The following is an 18,844-nucleotide window of genomic DNA, read 5'->3' as shown; positions in this document are numbered from 1 at the left end:
GGGCAGCAACTATTGCTACCCTAACTTGGGGGCGACATCACATGTTTCCTACGGAGATCGTATATCCCTATTTCCTTACAGATCTTTAGGAGAGGGTGAAGGAGGTCAAGCGTCCTCCTCTCTAGCGGTGATCCACACAACATGAGGCTATGAATCCCTCCTATTTATAGAGGTCCCCTATCAAACCCTAATAGGTCCTCCCCTAGTGGATATTGGATCTGCATCCAATAAGATAAGGGCTCCGTCAGATATCTTATATCCGAACCTCTACTCATCGCAATGCCTACCATATGTGTGTGACCCTCTAGGCCCAATATCGAGCTGGCCGTGAGTCATACCCGTCAGAACTCCTTCTAACTCAATGAATTATTATCTCTGTAATAATTCACTTGACTCATCGATTACGGACGTACTAGGCCACTACGCCGTAGTCCCTAGACGATACAGGGGAATTCAATCCATTGGATCTATCTGTCCTCAGTTACCATGTACTTATAGTCCCTCATCCATCTAATATCCCAGAGACCGTATATCGAGCATGGTGCTGTCAGACCCATACGGTTTCTACTCGAGTCTCGCTCTAATCGGATTCTCCCGGAGAACTCTTTCTCTCTCAACCCGAATGACCCTGGCCAGGGATTTGTTTGAGCAAGAACACATGGGATATTCCTCTCATGATGCCGAGAGTGGATGATCCTCTATCGACACTCAATAGCCCTCGTAAGGTCGACTACCACTCCCAATGACCAGCTGTACTAGATCTGGGATAGCCAAACCTATAAGTCTGGTATCAAAGAGTGGAGCACCCATACAGGACATCCTTGGTGTCTCAAGTCTAAGGACCAGATACACCACTAGGACTACGGAATCGCTGTCTGACAATAAGGCATCATCAACCATCCAACATTCCGTAAGTGGATCAATCAGTGAACTCATTCTCCAATGAGCACCTGTACTGTATCCCTAGTGTCCCTACACGAGCAGCTATGAGACCAACTGTATCCATCATATGGACGGGTATACAGCACACTAGTCTGTCCGGTTATCACGATGTCCCTCTCGAGTAACCTATGACTGGGATTATTTAGGATATGTGTTTAAAGGTGAATCGATCTCATTATCGTGATCTCATCACGATCCGATTCCCATTGCACAAATCCAAGGACATCACAATATATATATGCATTTATGCAATAGTTATAAAGTGATATACGCCAAAATAAGCAAAAAGATTCTGTATCAAGTCACACGTGCCATCACTCACGTGATTGGCTTGCTGGGCACCTATGAGTAGCATTTTAATCTCTCTGTGCTTGTATATTTTACCCAGGGACGGGAGGGGTATTTATAGGCTCCAAACCAATTTGAATTTCGAGCTCAAAACTGTCATCTTTTGGAATTTCGGGGTCTGGCGGTTGCACCGCCTAACTGGGGTGGTTGCATCGCCTGGCAGAGCTCGGAGACTGAGCCTCTGGGTGGTGCCACCGCTTGTCAGGGGTGGTTGCACCGCTTGGCAGAGCTCGGAGACTAAGCCTCTAGGCGGTGCCACCACCTGATAGGGGCGGTTGCACCGCCCAGTCTCGCTCGGAGACTGAGCCTTAGCGGTGCCACTGCTTGTCAGGGGCGGTTGCACTGCTTAGTCTCGCTCGGAGACTGAGCCCAAGCGGTGCCACCGCTTGTCAGGGGCGGTTGCACCGCCCAGTCTCGCTCGGAGATTGAGCCCAGGTGGTGCCACCGCTTGCCTGGGGTGGTTGCACCGCCCAGCTTTCCTGGGAGACCCTCTCTTGGGCGGTGCCACCGTCGACCCTGGCGATGCCACCGCCTAGTAGGAATTCTGGTCCGAATGGGTTGATTCATTCAGCCCAATTTGGGTCTGTCAAGGGCCCAATTATCCCTAGATTAAGTTAATGGGATCACCTCATTCCTAACTTAATCTTCATGCTAACTACAACAATTCTTAAGACATTTACTACAGCTTGCTCCGATGCGTCAATCGCTTCTTCCGGCGAGCTTCCGGTGAACTTCCGGTGAACATCCGACGAACCTCTGGTGATACTCCGATGGACTTCCGGCAAACTCCTGGACTTGCGACGATCCACTTGGCGAGTTCCGACGAGCTTCTTTTGGCAAGCTTCTGGACTTCTCGGATTTGTTCCCGCAGAACCTCCGACGACCGTCCGGACTTCCGTCGAGCTCTCGAACTCCCAACGTGATCATAGTCTTGACTCCGGCGCAACTCCTACTACATGTCTTTCTTTCATCGTAGTTAATCCTGCACACTTAAAACAAAACTTCGATCGAGACAATTAATCCTATGCAATTAACTAAGTTGTCCGGCATGTCATTGGTCCCTCGACGCTTCGTTTGATTCTTCAGCGCATCGTCCTCTCCTGCGGCCTATTGCCCAATCGGCTAGTTGACTTCGCAACTCCGATATCCTTGGCATAATACCCGCTCTTCTTAGCCTGAAGCCTAAGTCCACGGCTCGAAGCCTTCTGTTGATACGTCGACCGATCCATCGACCCGACGTCCAATCTTCTGACATGTTCCTCGGGCACAACATGATTTTTTCTGCTTTAATTGTCTCATCCTAATCGAAGCATCCTACGTCACTCAAAATACAGATTAAAACATAAACACATATTAAGTGGTTTTATCATCAAAATACTAGATTCAACAATCTCCCCATTTTTGATGATGACAACCACTTGATGACGGAGTTAACTTTAACTCCCGGAGTTTAAAAAACTCCCCCTATCAATATGCTATATTGATAGAACCTTGAATTCAAACTGAATTCAAGTCATTGCAATATTCATCATGAATACTTGCAACACGTCTTCATGAACTTATACATAGACTTATGCATTAACATGTCATGTCATCAACATACTTTTCCCCCTTTGTCATCAACAAAAAAGAGAAGTACAACTATTCTTTGTATTTGTAATATAAGTTCAACTCATTGCACGAAAAATATAATATTAAATTTTTATCATCATGTAATATAGTAATTTTATAATATTTTAAACTAGTAATTTAGAGATGTTTAAGAAAGCAACTCTTGCTTCTTGAAATATGCAGGATATATGCCTCTTCAGATATTAAGATTCTCTTCCGGTTAATATTTATTTAAAAAACTTAATTTAAGGTAAAAAGTACTGATTTATATTTAACCTTTTTTAAAATTCTTACCATATCTATCTGTCTATCTATCAATTTGAAGTTAAATATCTATCAATTTGAAGTTAAATGTCTAGTGAGAGTAATCAAAAGGGCATATGTATGGTTTCAAGTTCTGCACGGGCTTATCTGTTAAATACAAATTCAAAATAATTGACTTCTGAGGGGTATTATGTATATACATGCAATTTTCTTTATAAATCTAATCAGACTTCTCTCATGGAGCAGCGAGTGTCATTTGAGATAAACGTCAGGGGGTAAAGTGAAACTTTCCATATAAAATGTAAGTCCTGCGCGCCCTTTTGTATCAAAGCCACCCACATCGTTTGAATTAATTTCGTGGAACATTAAGAACCCTAGTTTTTCCTCCCAAAGAAATCACAGCCCCACCGCTTTCGACCGGACTCCGAACCCTGTATCCATCCCTAATCTTTGTTCCTTGCGCCTGGGTCTCCATGGATCCCGGCGAGGGGAGGGAGCTCCCGAGCGCCGGCGAGCTCGACGAGGAAACGATCGCGAGGCAGAAGTCCCGCCGGGTGAGCTTTGCCGACATCACCGCTATCCATGTCTTCGACCGCGACGACGACTGCGAGACTCCGCCGGACTCGAGGCAGGTCTCCGCCGATGGAGGCGCGGACGTGGAGGCGGTAGGGTTCCACGAGGGTGTCCCTGACGGCGACGGTTCCAAGGTGTCGCTCCGTGGGCGGGAGGATGAAGACGATGACGAGAACGAGGAGGACGATGAGGACGACGGCGAACAGGAGCGGTTGGCGTACGACCTAAAGCCCACCGACTACTTGGACCAGCTGTGCTCGATGGGCTACAACTCGACTCAGCTTGCCCACTTCACCGACCCGCCCTACGCTTGCCCTAAGCAGAAGATCGAGGAGCACAACCTGAACTACCCCGTGATAGCCTCCGCTATCCTCCTCTCGGCTGCCGGCCGGACAGCGGAAAAGCTGAGCCTCCCGGCGCTGCAGTCCAAGATGAAGTGCGACCCCGAGGGGTACGAGGCGGAGCTCCAACGCCTCTACCGCCACTTCGAGTCCTCCCTCCACCTCTTCCGCTGCCAGTCCGCCCTTAGGCCCTCCTCCGACCTCTCCCTGGCCAAGGATCTCGGGGACTTGGTCATGTTCATCGCCCATGTCACCCCTTTCTACCCGGATAAGCTTGCAAACTTCCCCCAACAGGTGGCCGACCTCCTCCGTGTCGAATCCCGCGCCCTTCCGTCATCGTTGAGGTGTCATCTTGTGCAAGCCCTGATCCTCCTCGTCAATAGAAAGGTTGGTTCGTTGAATTCTTTTTCTTTTTGGAATATGAGACTTACAGATTGTGTGAATGATTGTTTGAAGAATCGACGACATCTTGAAATTTTTTTTTTAATTGGAAATAATTTTGTTCTGTCAGTTGGGTTTGAATTATTGAAATTATCACTGTGGATGTGGACGGGTAGTGTTGTGGATGGGCTGCTTCTTATGATTCAAATTGTGGCTGTAAATTACTCCAAACGTTTTGTCTTTTGTTGCTCGAATCTTTATTGTTTTGTTGTGAAATCGTTTAGTTCTATCGGTTGGGGCTTGATTAATTGAAATCATGCACTGTGGATTTGTCTGTGATCAAATATGTGGTCGGAGATTTTTTGAAACCTTTTTGTCTTTTATTACCTCAGAATTCAACAAGTTGTTTTGATTTTTTATTCTTATAATATTACATCTTTCACCAGTTTTTTGTGGACCTTGCTTATTAAGATTGTATATGGGTGCTCTTTCTATTTTAGTAGTCTAATTATTGTTAATTTACAGATCGAAATAACAGAATCATGTTCTAGTTTACAAATTCTTGCTTGAGGTAAAACTATAGAAAAAAGACTTATTTCCATCACAGTCTCCTAATTAGTCAATGTAGGTGGTAGCATCATTCAGCATGTTATTGGCATACCTGGTCTGGTTGCCATGTTTAAACATACTATTTTATGCTGACCTGCTTCACTTTCTGAGAACTCCTCACTCGTCCCTCCCTATATCACCAATGGATTTCATGTTTTCTCAATAAAAGGCTATTAGCATAATTCATCATATATATCATTCAAACTATTTAATGCTGACCTGCTTCACTTTCTGAGAACTCCTCACTCATCCCTCCCTGTATCACCAATGGATTTCATGTTTTCTCGATAAACTATTAGCATAATTCATCATATATCATTCATGTACCTGGTTTTATTTACAGGCTCAACCATACTCTAAATTCTAACCTGCTTCACCCGTTGGAAATCTTACCTTCCTGTGTCATCATGTGTCTCATAATTTTTCAGTAAATGGACATGCTATTATCCAATATGATGTTGTTGGCATGCTGGGTGTGGTTACCAGTTTAGCCGTACTATGTAATGCTAACCTACTTAACTTTCTTAAATCTCCTACCTAGTGTATCACCATTCCTGTGAGACCTTTTTTGAAAAAAAAATTCAACTAAAGGTCTTATATGTCACCTTGTGCTGAAATACATGTCATATGCTGTTTGCTGTGTTACTGATCTGAGGATTGATTTTATTGTCCAGCTATTAGTGTGGTGCCAGATCATATGGCAGTGAGATAGGAATTCGCTGTTCATGCTTCTCTTGTTTGTTGTCTGAGACGAGTTGCTCTGCCTGTTGGTCCCCTGCCATTCTTCTTCTTTTCCGTCATGACCGACTACATTTGCCAGTTCTTTTTTTTCTAGTGCTGCCATATATGTAACATCAGGCGTTCCATATTTTGGTATATCTAGACTGTTAGCCTGCTTTCTCTTTTCCTGTATTGGTGTAATGTTATACCCTCTTTTCTTGCACTGATGACCATCACCTACTATTTTGATGACCTTCTAAATTAAACTATTTTTAGATCATTCCTAACCCGATCAAAGCTGATGTATGATCAGATTCTGATTTCTGGAATGTCTCTCTATCGTTATTTCCAAACAGCCAACCCAACCAAGCCAAATGATTCCATTGGGTTAAGCAGGTTTGTGTTGAAGCTAACACATTTCAGTCTTCCATTAGATGATAATAAATGTTCCCTTAATGATGCATTATCAGAGTTTAGAACATATGAAGTGAAAATTTGGCATCTTGGAAGGCCTTAATCTGTGCAAAAGTTTGGCACACAGTTCTTTCATTGTTACCCAAGTTTTGCCTTATCAAATCTTGCCTTTTTGGTTTTTCTAAAATATTCTGATAATTGTCTAAGTCACTTTCCTAAGAAAAGCCATAAAGGTTTGCTTTATTATTTGGCATCATGATACCAGTTAACTTTCGATCATTATTGCTGATCTTCAATATGATTCTGTTTTATCTGAAAATTCGTTTTAATCTTCGACGGACTTTAACATCACATTGGTTACTTTTTTTTTTGTTTCCAGATCATTGATATTGAAGAAACCCTCGAATTGTTTATGGACCTTCAGATTCTTGGTGACCGGACCTTAAGAAAACTGGCCTTTTCACATGTTGTACATAACATTCGACGCATGAACCAGAAGCACAAGAACGAAGCCAAGAATCGCAAACTGCAGAATACTCTTTTTTTTATGCTGCAGGTATGTATTTTATTTTTTAAATATTTTAGCTTGTGATGTTCATGGTTTATTGGATGTCGTTAACTGCCTTACTTTTAGACTTGTGATTCTTTAATCTTCTCTCTATTCTATTCCTGTTGAGATCTATAATTATGACCTTGTACCAACATCATTAAGTTTTCCTTTTGTAGGGGGAGGAGGAACAGAGGGCCAAAAGGTCGCTTGTTATTCTTTGTGATCTGCATAGACGGAGGGTGTGGTTTGATGATCGTACAGCTAATGCCATTTGCACTGCCTGTTTCCATTCGTCTTCAAGGTATGTAGTTTGCTCAAGTCTGCACCTGTGGTGCTATATAGGGCTGTTAATTTAATGTAGCTGTTGATAAACAGCTCAAACTCATTCTGATTTCAAGCTGAATTGAGCTCAATTAAGCCAGCAGCGGAAACAAAACAACTAAGTGCAGGCCTGAATCAAATTCAAGCCAAACTGGGCTTGCAATTAGTTGGGTTATGTCAAACTGGACTCTAATTGTTCAAATATATATTTCATATGTTTTTTAAAAAAAATAAATTTTCATGAATGATTGTTGTAGTTTGATATGGGGTGTCAAAGAGATGTTTTGTGTTCATTAAAATAATTTTTAATTCCACAATCTGTTGGCATCCATGAGTAGTCATTACTCATGTATAACCTATGAACTGGTAAAAGATTTAAATATATGGCATAAATTAAATAAAAATGGATATATTTAAAGTTTAAAAGTTGAGATCAATTGAAGTATATTTAATCAAGCTTCAAATAAGGCTCATGTTAGTCTTGAGATAGGCATGATTTTAGGTTGTAAAACTTCTTGTAGGTCCTAGCACTGGTTGTCTGAACTTTGACATAATCTTGATCAGTTTCAACAAGAGTCTGATCAGATTCTACATAATCTTTAGGCTTGTAATTAAGTCATATCCACTTTGAGCCTTTACAGCCTCGACGAATCTTGGCTTTGTTAAACCTCAGCATTATCGTTTCACAACAAAAATATTTCTTTGTGCATTTAGTTAATCTCAGATTCTACATTGGGAAAATCCTCGTGCACTTTGCTGCCAATTTTAGCTTATTCTTTTCTTCTTTTTATAGTTGTATATCTTTAACTTATAGGGAGGTTTTATGTGTTCAGGATTATGATATCTGCTCTCTCATTTCTTCTTGGTTATGAACAAATTGAAGAGGAGGATGACTGTGAAGCCTCAAGCAGTGAAGACGATACAACTAGTCAACAGCCTATTACTCTTAGCCGAGAAGCTATTTACAAGGTCTTGCATGCTTAAGTAGTTCAGGTTTTATTCTTTTGATCATATGGAAGCACTGTATCTGTTTCCTACAGTCAATTAAAATAAATTGTTCTAGTGGTTAGATTGTAAATTGTAGTACCGAAGCTGACCAAGGGTAACCTGAAGTAAACCATGTTAAAGAACTGAGACAAATAACAGAAATAAATCTTCTGGAATTATTAATCACTATTCATGGAGTTATTCAAAATGAATCTAACTTTTGCTTGTCAAGTTATACCCAAAATATTGTGGTGCTTGTTGATAATCTGAAAACCCTATTTGGGAGGGGGTTATTAGTTTTTTATTGTTTTTGCAAAGGGTAAGTGGTTATTTGGGTGGGTTATTAGTTGATTTCAGGGAATGCAGTCATGTGCATAACCCCACCTTTACTTTAAAAGATAAACTTTGTCTCCCTTGTTAATAAATAACACAAGTTTCAGTTATGCAAATTTGGTTATGAATTAGAAAAGTTATGTATTGCCCAACTCTTTTCATCGATTAAATGAATAAATGGTCATTAGCATGCAACTGTGGATATCACTTGCATTTTAATACATTGTGATTTTCTTTGTATGCATGTCTGGAAATTGGTTTCCATCACATGCAACTCATCAGCTGAAATTTAATCTAGATCATGTAAACATTGTGTTTCATTTGAGTGGTGAGACTGTAGCAATTTAAAAAAAAAAAAAAAGGAACTTGTTCAACTGACTATTTCTTATTTTACTTCTAGGCAAATCATAAAGGTACGGTTGCCAGCAAGAAAAAAAAGAAGGCAAAGTTGCAGCGTGTGATACGCAACATGAAAAGGCAGCAGCGAATAACATCACAAAGTAACAGCTCCGGTTACTATTCACCTCTTACTCATTTAAAAGATGCACAGGTTGGTTGGTCCTTGTATGATAGTTCAGTAAATTAAATCCTTATGCTTCCTTGACAATTTTTTCTTTTGGTGCTGCTTTAGGGTTTCGCTGAGAAACTGTTCTCTCGCCTTCAAAGATGCAATGAACGCTTTGAGGTAGTTATCCTTTTCCTCATGCACCTTATTATTATTTTCGAAATTTGTACTTTAATATCATGTTTGCTGATCTATATAGCAAGTCTGGTGGTGGCTTTGTTAGCCTGCAAGTTCTTGTTAATTAAAAGAAGGATTTTCTATATTGTTCATTATCTTCAATTTCCTGCTAGTGATTAAGTTCTTAAGATATGCAGTTCCATTGAGATCATTAATGTTTTAGAAAATTGGCCTGAATACTTGAATCTACATGTGATTAAGATAGGGATGTATTATAAAGAGTTATATGTGGCTCTTTACTCTATTCAGAATGTTTTGAGTGGGTGAATTTTATTTATTATATTGAAAGGCTATAGTCAATGTCATTTCAATGTTTTGGTAGATTGGTTCACACTCTACACTAAGCTGATAACAGTAATTTATAATGAAATTTCTCTTCTATGTTAGACTACATGTGTTATTTATTGGTTGATATATGAAATTTTCTTTTGGCGACTATTGTTGTTACTTTGTGTTGCAGGATAGGATGATGATGTTGAAAGTAATAGCCAGAACTGTTGGATTGCACCGTCTGATCTTGTTAAATTTTTATCCGTTTCTTCAAAAATATGTTCAGGTAAACAAGGATTTTTTTGCTTATATGTATTTTAACTTGAAACCATACTTATTTGTATTTATTTATTTTTAGCCTCATCAACGTGATGTCACCGATTTGCTTGCTGCAGCTGTCCAGGCCTGCCATGATATGGTTGTGCTTTTTTTACTGTAGATTTTCTAAGCATTCATAGTCAAGGCATGCTGTTCCCAGTTCTGTTCTTCAGATAGAAGAATTCATCGAAGCTGTTTTTATTTGAATAGGTACCTCCTGATGCGGTTGAATCCTTATTTAAACAAATTGTGAATCAATTTGTGCATGATCGTTCTCGCACAGAGGTACTGCCGAAAATGATATTACTTTCAGTCATGTTCATCTGTTAATAGTTGAACTGTTGATCATGGACTTTCTTATTTGTCTTGTCAGGCCATTGCTGTTGGGCTGAATGTTGTGAGGGAGATCTGTATCAGGATGCCTTTGGTATTGCTTTACATTTAGTCAATTATTTGTTCAAGTTTGTTTGCGACAGGTTTATTCTTTGCATCAGCTTGTATGAGATGCATCACAATTCCATGGTTCATGCCTACTTAATATATCATCTTGTCACTTTAGCATGATCTCGTCACATTAGCAGTTTAGCCAGACTCCATCTGAGATACAAGATGTTGACAGTATGATGAACTTTTATAACGTGCCTTCAGATTTTCTAGGAAGTTGAATCTGTGAAAGAAGTATACTTGTTATGGAATTCTAATTTTTTTTCGTCTATACATTGTCACAAAAAAGTACTCAATGTGGATTTGGGTCCGTTGAATGTTTACTTACTCAAATTCTAGATGCAATTATCTTAATAATTATGTTTTTGTTTTTCAAAATTTTACCCATCTTCATATTAATTAACTGTAATCTTGTTTTTTTTTTATTTTTTTTGCTTCAATTTGAGAAATAATAAAATTATTTGAGAAGGATAGTGCACCACTTGAAATAGATATGTACCTGTAAAAGCTTGTAAATGTCTACAAGAACTAGTTGTCTAACTGTCACATTTTGGTTGTTTACAGTTAATGAATGAAGATCTGCTTCAAGACTTGGTCTTATACAAAAAATCACATGAGAAGGCAGTTTCTTCAGCAGCTCGCTCCTTGATAACTTTATTCAGAGAGGTTGGAATATGTATTTCAGTCTAACAATTTTTGTTTCAGACGTATAGCTTGTGATTGTTATTCTGAGCTTTATTTGTTTTCAGATATGCCCTTCTTTATTGGTCAAAAAGGACCGTGGCCGTCCGGTCAATCCCAAAGCAAGGCCAAAAGCATATGGAGAAGTTAGTATAGCTACTGATGTGCCTGACATAGAGTTGCTGGAACACGTTGATAACTCGATGACTGACAGTTCTGATGCTGAGGCTTCTGCATCAGATTTGGATGATGAGTATGACAGTGATGCTGAGACAGAGAAAGAGGATGATTCTTTGGAAGATGAAGAAGAAGAGGATGATGAGGTTTCAGATGAAAAAAATGAAGAAGATTTAGGTAACAGTGATAACATTGATGGGGAGGAAGATGATGGTGATGATCTTGATGATGATATTGATGAGAATGCTGCCTATGATGAATATGATAGTGATACTAAAGAAGATGTGGATCTTAGTGATGATAATATGGATATCTCCAGTGAGCTAGATGCATGAAGGAAAAAGTCTTCTAATGACATCTGCAATGATGATGACCTCAGTAATCATGAATGCGCTTGTGATGACAACGATGAAATAAAGGAAGAGGAGAAGGCCAAATCAAAGAAGAGGAAGTTTGCGGATTATGTTGGACAACTGAATACTTCAGAATCAAGTCTTCGCACCCTTAAAAGACTAACAATGGCCAAGATGTCACAGAAAGCATCAGATGAAACAGATGGAATTCTTTCTAATGAAGATTTTCAACGTATAAAAGAGTTGAAGGTGTGTTCACCGGAAACTTAGTGCTCCTTTTCATCTTAATTATGTGAAATAGATTCAGTAAAATTCTGACACTGTTCATCGAACTTTGTTGCTCATACGCTCATGTTATCTGATATGAAGTTATAGTAACATCTGCATAAGCTAGTGTTTCTGAGAATTTTGATCTTCAACTTCTTTAGTGTTCTGATTATTTTTTAATGTTCGATGAAATAATGGATCTTATATTCTTGATTACATTTTTAATCACCAAAATTCACTCACTATGTAGGCATCTTATAAGCTTTGCCTTTTTTCTTTTTTGAATCTCATAGGCAAAGAAAGAAGCAAAGCTGGTTATGGCTCAGCAAGGTCTTTAGAAAGGGTATAGACTCGAAAGTCTCATCTTTCAAAATTCCCTCTTCTGAGCAATTAAGTATAAAGCCAGTGGATCCTGCTATGCTAGAGGTGAGCTCTCATCCTTTCTCTTGGTATGAATGTTTTTCTTTTTCTTTTCCCTATTTGGTAATTCTGTGACTATGTAAGGTTGATAAACTCCTTTTGTAATGTTCCAACTATATGTAAAATTGATGAACTCATTTAATAATGTACCAATTGATCCGATTTTAGCTCACATATATTATCATTCTGTAATGCAAATTTCTGGTGTTGTATATGTTGTTCAAGGCATTGATTCTTTTGAGATCACTGGTCCATGCTTTTGATCTCTGGATGGAAGCATATCTGCACGAGAGCTTGTATGAGTATTTTTAAAAGTACATGATGAATAGCTAGATGTTGATGTACTGCTAGCTTTTTTGTTTAATGTACTGGTAGCTATTCTTACTTTGGATCAGCATCTGCAGTACCGAACTGTACCGCCCGGTACGGGCGGTATGTACCGGTTGCCGGTATGCGGATCTGTTATCAGTCCGAGTACTGTAGCACTGCTACAGTACTACAATACTCGGTACACCTGAGTATACCGCTCGGTACACCTGGGTTTACCGCTCGGTATACCGTACCGTACCGGTACCGAGCCCAGGTCGAAATACCGGTACGGTACGATATTGCGAATTTTGCTTTGGATTACATTTCCTTTACTTTAAATTATGATTTTATGTCATAAGCTTGTGAGTTGTTTTAAGTTGAACTAATTCTCTTTATCATCAACGAACTATTGTTCTTTAGGTCCACATTAAAAGAAAGCTTAGCAAGGAGGAACGACTGGCCCTAGTAAGAGCTGGGAGGGAGGATAGAGGAAAGTATCAGGCCAGAACTGCTGTGAAACAAAAAAAGGTTAGCCTGTATTGGATTTACGACATGTTACGTGACAATTTTTTGTTTTTAGTGCATATTAAAATATAGTGACATTCCTATATTTTATGATACACATCTTGCCTATGTTCCTTTAAAGCTCGCAATTGGTTTCCTTCAGTACTTTTGGTTTGCTTTTTCAAAAGCTGTTATTTTAACATCCTGCGCTTTAGTCTTCAGAGCATCTGGTACACTTATGATCTTCATTTCAAGTAAGGTGATAATCTTCTTTAATTATCCCCCAAGTGGAATGTAGATCCTGTTCTTCTCTGCCTCCTTTTACTTTTCCTATGTTGGTTGGCAGTCTGCAAAATTTTAACACAATGGAAAGAATCGCCTGCCACCCCCCATCTCCCTGCTGCAAATCAAAGCTTCCTCTCTGCCTCCTTTTGCTTTTCCTTCCCCTTCATTAGTCATTCTCTTCTCAGTGTCTACATTAACCAGGCACCTTGTTTTGGAATTAATAGACTGATTGCTTATCTGCGATTTGTTGACAGACGGGTGGTCTAAGCAATCGCCAAAAGGAACATAAAAAGAAGATGCCTCTTTCTGCCAAAAGAGCAAAAGTAGCTCGCTCTAGGCAGGAGAAAAAACAGCGGCAAAGGCGGTCAGGCAAGCAGTTCCAGGGAAGGAAAGCATGGAAGTGAAAATTTCATAGCTTCCTAAAATTTCATGGCTTCGTAAAGTGACAAGATTTCGTAAAATTTTGACCCCATGCAGTTTCTTCCATTAGAAAATTTCATTTCAAAAGTTATGATTTCTGCTTAGAATTTTGATTTATTTTCTTCTGTTGTGTAAATCTTTAGCTGATTTCAGATGAGCTATATGTAAATCAAAGCTGCCTTTTGTCTTAGTTGAATGCTGTTGCAAGGAAATAGAGCAACAGATTTTATTGATTGTGTTTCAATGCATCCATTCATGTGCGACAGATTTCCCAGAAGAGTTGGTCAATCTTTCACGGTTGCATGTACAAGTCACATTATTTTTAAAATACAAGATTAAAAACAATAATTATTAAATAGATTTTTTGCATGTTGTATTTATTATTATGAATTCTATTGCAGGATATATGCCTCTTCAGATATTAAGATCCTCTTCCAGTTAATATTTATTTAAAAAATTCAATTTGAGGTAAAAAGTACTGATTTAGATTTAACCTTTTTTAAAATTCTTGTCATATCTATCTGTCTATCAATCAATTTGAAGTTAAATGTCCCTTGAGAGTAATCATAAGGGCATATGTATGGTTTCAAGTTCAAAATAATTGAAATGTGTAAGCTAGTAAATTCTTTGCTTCCGTTTGAAGAAACATGCAAGTTGGTAATTGTTCTCTCATATTGTCATTGTCAATAAGAAGGAAAGAATATAATATTGTAATTCTTTTTCCTTTACATCAATTTCTATATCATGATAAAAGATAAAGTAGCAATCTTCTTTCAATATGAAAAATTCAAATAAGATATTATTTTAGAAAATGATAGTTGACTTTCACATCGTTTCATACAAAAAATCATGAGTATTGCATGAATCATTTTAAATCATAAATATTTCAAATAATGATAGTATTAAAATATCAAATTATATTACATCCTATCATGATCATAATTTCTTATTTGTGTGTATCAACATAATATCATGAGTATTTCATGCATAATTTTATATCGTCGTATAAAGAATATCAAGAAAAATTAATTGGGTGATGAGATGTACAAATCATAATTACAAAGGAGTCATATAAAGATCGACATGAAAGATATTAATATGAAAGATCAATTCGTGAATGATTAATCTTGATAAATTTTCTTTTTAGTAAATAACGAATAGAATCATAGGAGGACAATTTGTGAAAAGAATAATCATGATTCATTTGGATGAATGTTTTCTTAAAAGATTGAATCATACGAGAATCAAGAAAAATATTTCATATAAAATACATCTCAAGTCGTAAACATCGATAAATGATTCGATTGGATATATCATCTCATTATTAAAATGAATCATATTAAAAGAAATCCAAAATCATCATCAAAATCATTTTTTGGATAATTCAATGAAAGCAACATAGATAGATTCCTATAAGATTAAAAATAGCTCAAGTTCTTTTAGTATCAAATTTTATGATTGATTTTAGGTAAGTCTTCCATACAAAAATACATCATCATTTAAAATCGAAAAAACAATGTGGATATAATCAAGATACACGTTATTGCTTCTTAAAACATATATAGGATTAATCTTATTAAATATATAAGCAATAGATTTAAATCTAACATTTTGTTTCTTTGTCATAAAATATGCAATTGTTATGATCAATATTTTTTTTAACAATTTATATATAATTTTTCTAAACTAATTTAAAAATAGCTGATGAAATGCTTCAAGTAATTTCAAAATTAGGTAAATACATTTCGGGTGAGTTACATAGCTCATTGTGAAAGGTCACTTCATCTTTATTGGTTTGCTCCTCGTATTCGGATGTGCTCAATTCGTCCTTGAGTGCTTCTTTTTTCTTTGATAATTTCTTCTTTAGTTTTATATACTCATCTTTGTAGTATCCTGACTTCTTACGTTCATAGCAAGTAGTTGTATTCTTTTTAAGTTTATTTTTATTCTTTGATTCTTGTTTCATTAACTTTTTAAGCTTTATTGCTAAGAGTTCAAAGTTATCATCACTTGAGCTTTCGCTCGAGTGGTCTTCTTGAGTTCTGAGTGTCAAATCCTTCTTATTCTTTGGAAGGTTGTTCTTATGCTTATTATGTGCTTTACATGTCATTTCATAGATCATCAAAGACCCAATAAGTTCTTCAATTGGAAAATGGTTCAAGTTTTTTGATTCATGTATTGTTGTTACTTTCGAATCCTAATTTTTAGAAAGAGATCATAAAACTTTATTAACAAGTTCAAAATTTGAAAAATATTTATCAAAAGCTTTTAAATTATTGATGATATCCGTAAAACGAGTGGACATATCAATAATAGTTTCGCTTAGCTTCATACAAAATAATTTGAAATCATGCATCAAAAGATTAATTTTCGAATCTTTAACTCTACTAATGCCTTCATCTGAATTTCAAGTGTGTGCCAAATGTCATGCAGAGTTTTGCAAATGGAAATCCGATTAAACTTGTTTTTATCCAAAGCACAAAACAAAACATTCATAGCTTTTACATTTAAAGAAAATATTTTTTTCTCAAAGTCATTCCATTCATTCAAAGGTTTAGAGGGGGTTTGAAAACCAAGTTCAATGATATTCCATAAATCAAAGTTTAAAGAAAGTAAGAAAACTCTCATTTGAGTTTTCCAATATGTGTAGTCCGTCCCATTAAACATAAGAGGACGAATGATAGAGTGACCCTCTTGAAAACCGAAAAGAGTCATTTCTCTTGAGTGTTAAACCAAATGAGAAAAACATGACTTTGATACCAACATGACTTTGAGTCATCATGACTTCGATCCACTCTCGATTCCTCTTCACTCGAGGCCACCAACTTCCACTACTGATCTTCTTTCAATGGGCGAAGATCAGCTATCTTTATAACTCGATTTTCCTTTTGACAGGTTCAGGAGAGAACCTTTACACCCCCACTAGCTCCTCTCTTAAACTTCACCAATACTTAGAGCTTGAGAGGAGTTCCCATAAGATTATAATAGTGTTTTTCTTTCTTTTTGCTCTTAATTCTTGTGTTTACTAAGCAGGGATGAGAGGGGTATTTATAGACCCCAAATGGATTCAAAGTTGGAGCCTAAAAGTGTCTCATCCTTTGTTTTTGGGGTACTAGCGATATCACCGCTTATGCTGGGCAGTACCACCGCCTATAATATTGACACTGGGTGGTACCATGCCTAGTCTAAAGGTACCGCTACTTAACACAGGCTGGTAGATTGTGTCTGGGTAGTACCACCGTTTAGTCTGGCGGTACCATCGCCTGACACTCGGCGATACCATCGCCTAGTCTGGTGGTACTATCGCTTGACATAGTCTTGGAGACTGTCTTGAAGACTGAGCTTTTGGAGGTGCCACCGCTTGACCCAACTGTTGGGTCTTGAGCCTTTCTATTAGCCCAAAACAGCCTAATTCGGGCCTAATTGGCTCCTAATTGAGTTGGCCTAATTATATTCTAAACCGACACAATTACTACTAAGACTACCTCGATCTAGATAAATTATTACATGCAAGAATACTAAGTTGTCCGGCATGTCATTAGTTCATCCGGTGCTTCGTCTGACCCTTCAGCACATCGTCCTCTCCTTTGACATATTGCTCAATCGGCATATTGCCTTCTCGCAACATCCAATATCTTTAGTGCAATGTCTAATCTTCTTGGCTTGATGCCTAAACTCATGGCACGAAGCCTTCTGCCAACACATCAACCATTCCTCTGGTCTGACGTCCAATTTTCTGATATGTTTAATTCCGGCCCAACTTTTATTCTTCTTGCTTTAATCAATTTGCCTCTCCTGATCGAAGGTAGTCCTACATCACTCAAAACACAAATTAGATCACAAACAGATCAATTAATTTCATCATCAAAATCCGAGATTCAACACTCTAGACCATTGCAATTGATCCATATGGATTTATTTGGACCAATTGATACAACAAGCCTAGGAGGTAGCAAATACGCCTTTGTAATTGTTGATGATTATAATAGATACACTTAGACATACTTTTGGACATACAAAAGTGATTTTTTAAGTATTTTTTAAAATTTTGTAAACATGTTCAAAATGAAAAAGGCTTTATAACGAAGTCATGAGATATGATTCCCTGATCAAATCTTATGTTCCAACTTTGGGAAGCTTGCTTTAGTCTATAAATAGACCTAAGCAACCTACACACCACCTTATTTAGGTAATCCTTAGACATGAATGTTAGGATCAAGAGCACTAAGAGGGGGGGGGGGGGCGGTGAATTAGTGCAGCAAAAATTTTTCACTATTAAAATCGAAAGCTGCGTTCGTTTGATAAAAACGATTTCGATGTAAAAGCCGATTCTAAGATTACTTTAACTTAAGATTAAGTGAGATGACGTTAAAGTAAATCTACGAAGGCAGTTTGCAGTTTATGATAAAAATCAGAATGCAAGTGCAAACTGAAATGCGACGTTCGTACGATAAAACCGGTTTACGTCTAAATGCCAATTTTGAGGATACTGAACTTTGAGATACGTTTTATAAATGCGCAGAAGGCAGTTTGCAGTTATGATTGAAATCAAAACGTAAACGTAAACTGAAGTGTAATGATCGTACGGAAAAGCCGATTTATGTCTAAACGCAGATTCGGAAAGTTTTGAACTTAGAAACTCGTTCGTAAAAGCGCAGAAGGCAGTAGCTATTTAGGAGGTTTGCAGTAAAGATAAAATGCTCAAAGTAAATGCAAACCGAGATTTAGAGTGGTTCGGTCAATCTTGACCTACTCCACTTTTGGCTTCCTCCACCGACGAGGTCACCGACGTCAACTAGAGGCCTTCCTTCAATAGGCGAAGGCCAACCACCCTTTTACAGTTTCACTCCTTTTGACGGGCTTAGGAGACAACCCTTACAGAAATTTTCTCTCCTCTCTTTACAACTCAAAACTTTGAAGAACAGAGGGAGGAGAACTTTTGGCCTTTACAACAATTTTGAGCTCTAAGAATCACAGAAAAAGATCAAGATTTCGAGTGTTAGTTGTTCTCTTTCAGTTCTGAATGGGTGGGGTATTTATAGGCCCTAACCCAGTTCAAATTTGGAGCTCAAAACTGTCAATTCCCGGAATTTCGGGATTAGGCGGTTGCACCTCCTGACTGGGGCGGTTGCACCGCCTGGCAGAGCTCGAAGACTGAGCCTCTAGGCGGTGCCACCTCTGTCAGGGGCGGTTGCACCTCTCTGCCAGAGCTCGAAGACCGAGCTCAAGCGGTTGCACCTCCTGACTGGGGCGGTTGCAC

General features: G+C 38.1%; 1 pseudogene across 1 annotated transcript; it reads left to right on the top strand.

Annotated features, from left to right (window-relative positions):
* The first annotated feature begins 3,487 nt into the window (after positions 1-3,487).
* Positions 3,488-13,828, top strand: LOC135628255 (uncharacterized; annotated as a pseudogene). The gene is made up of 15 exons (XR_010492807.1): positions 3,488-4,466; positions 6,583-6,759; positions 6,930-7,054; positions 7,908-8,043; positions 8,795-8,944; positions 9,026-9,079; positions 9,597-9,692; positions 9,765-9,824; positions 9,935-10,009; positions 10,098-10,151; positions 10,733-10,834; positions 10,918-11,628; positions 11,940-12,072; positions 12,796-12,903; positions 13,419-13,828. The product of XR_010492807.1 is annotated as an uncharacterized LOC135628255 (transcript).
* Positions 13,829-18,844: the final 5,016 nt, after the last annotated feature.

Source organism: Musa acuminata, chromosome BXJ3-1 (genome assembly GCF_036884655.1).
Source record: "Musa acuminata AAA Group cultivar baxijiao chromosome BXJ3-1, Cavendish_Baxijiao_AAA, whole genome shotgun sequence".
Lineage (NCBI taxonomy): Eukaryota > Viridiplantae > Streptophyta > Magnoliopsida > Zingiberales > Musaceae > Musa > Musa acuminata.
This window is presented reverse-complemented; position numbering and strand designations above follow the sequence as displayed.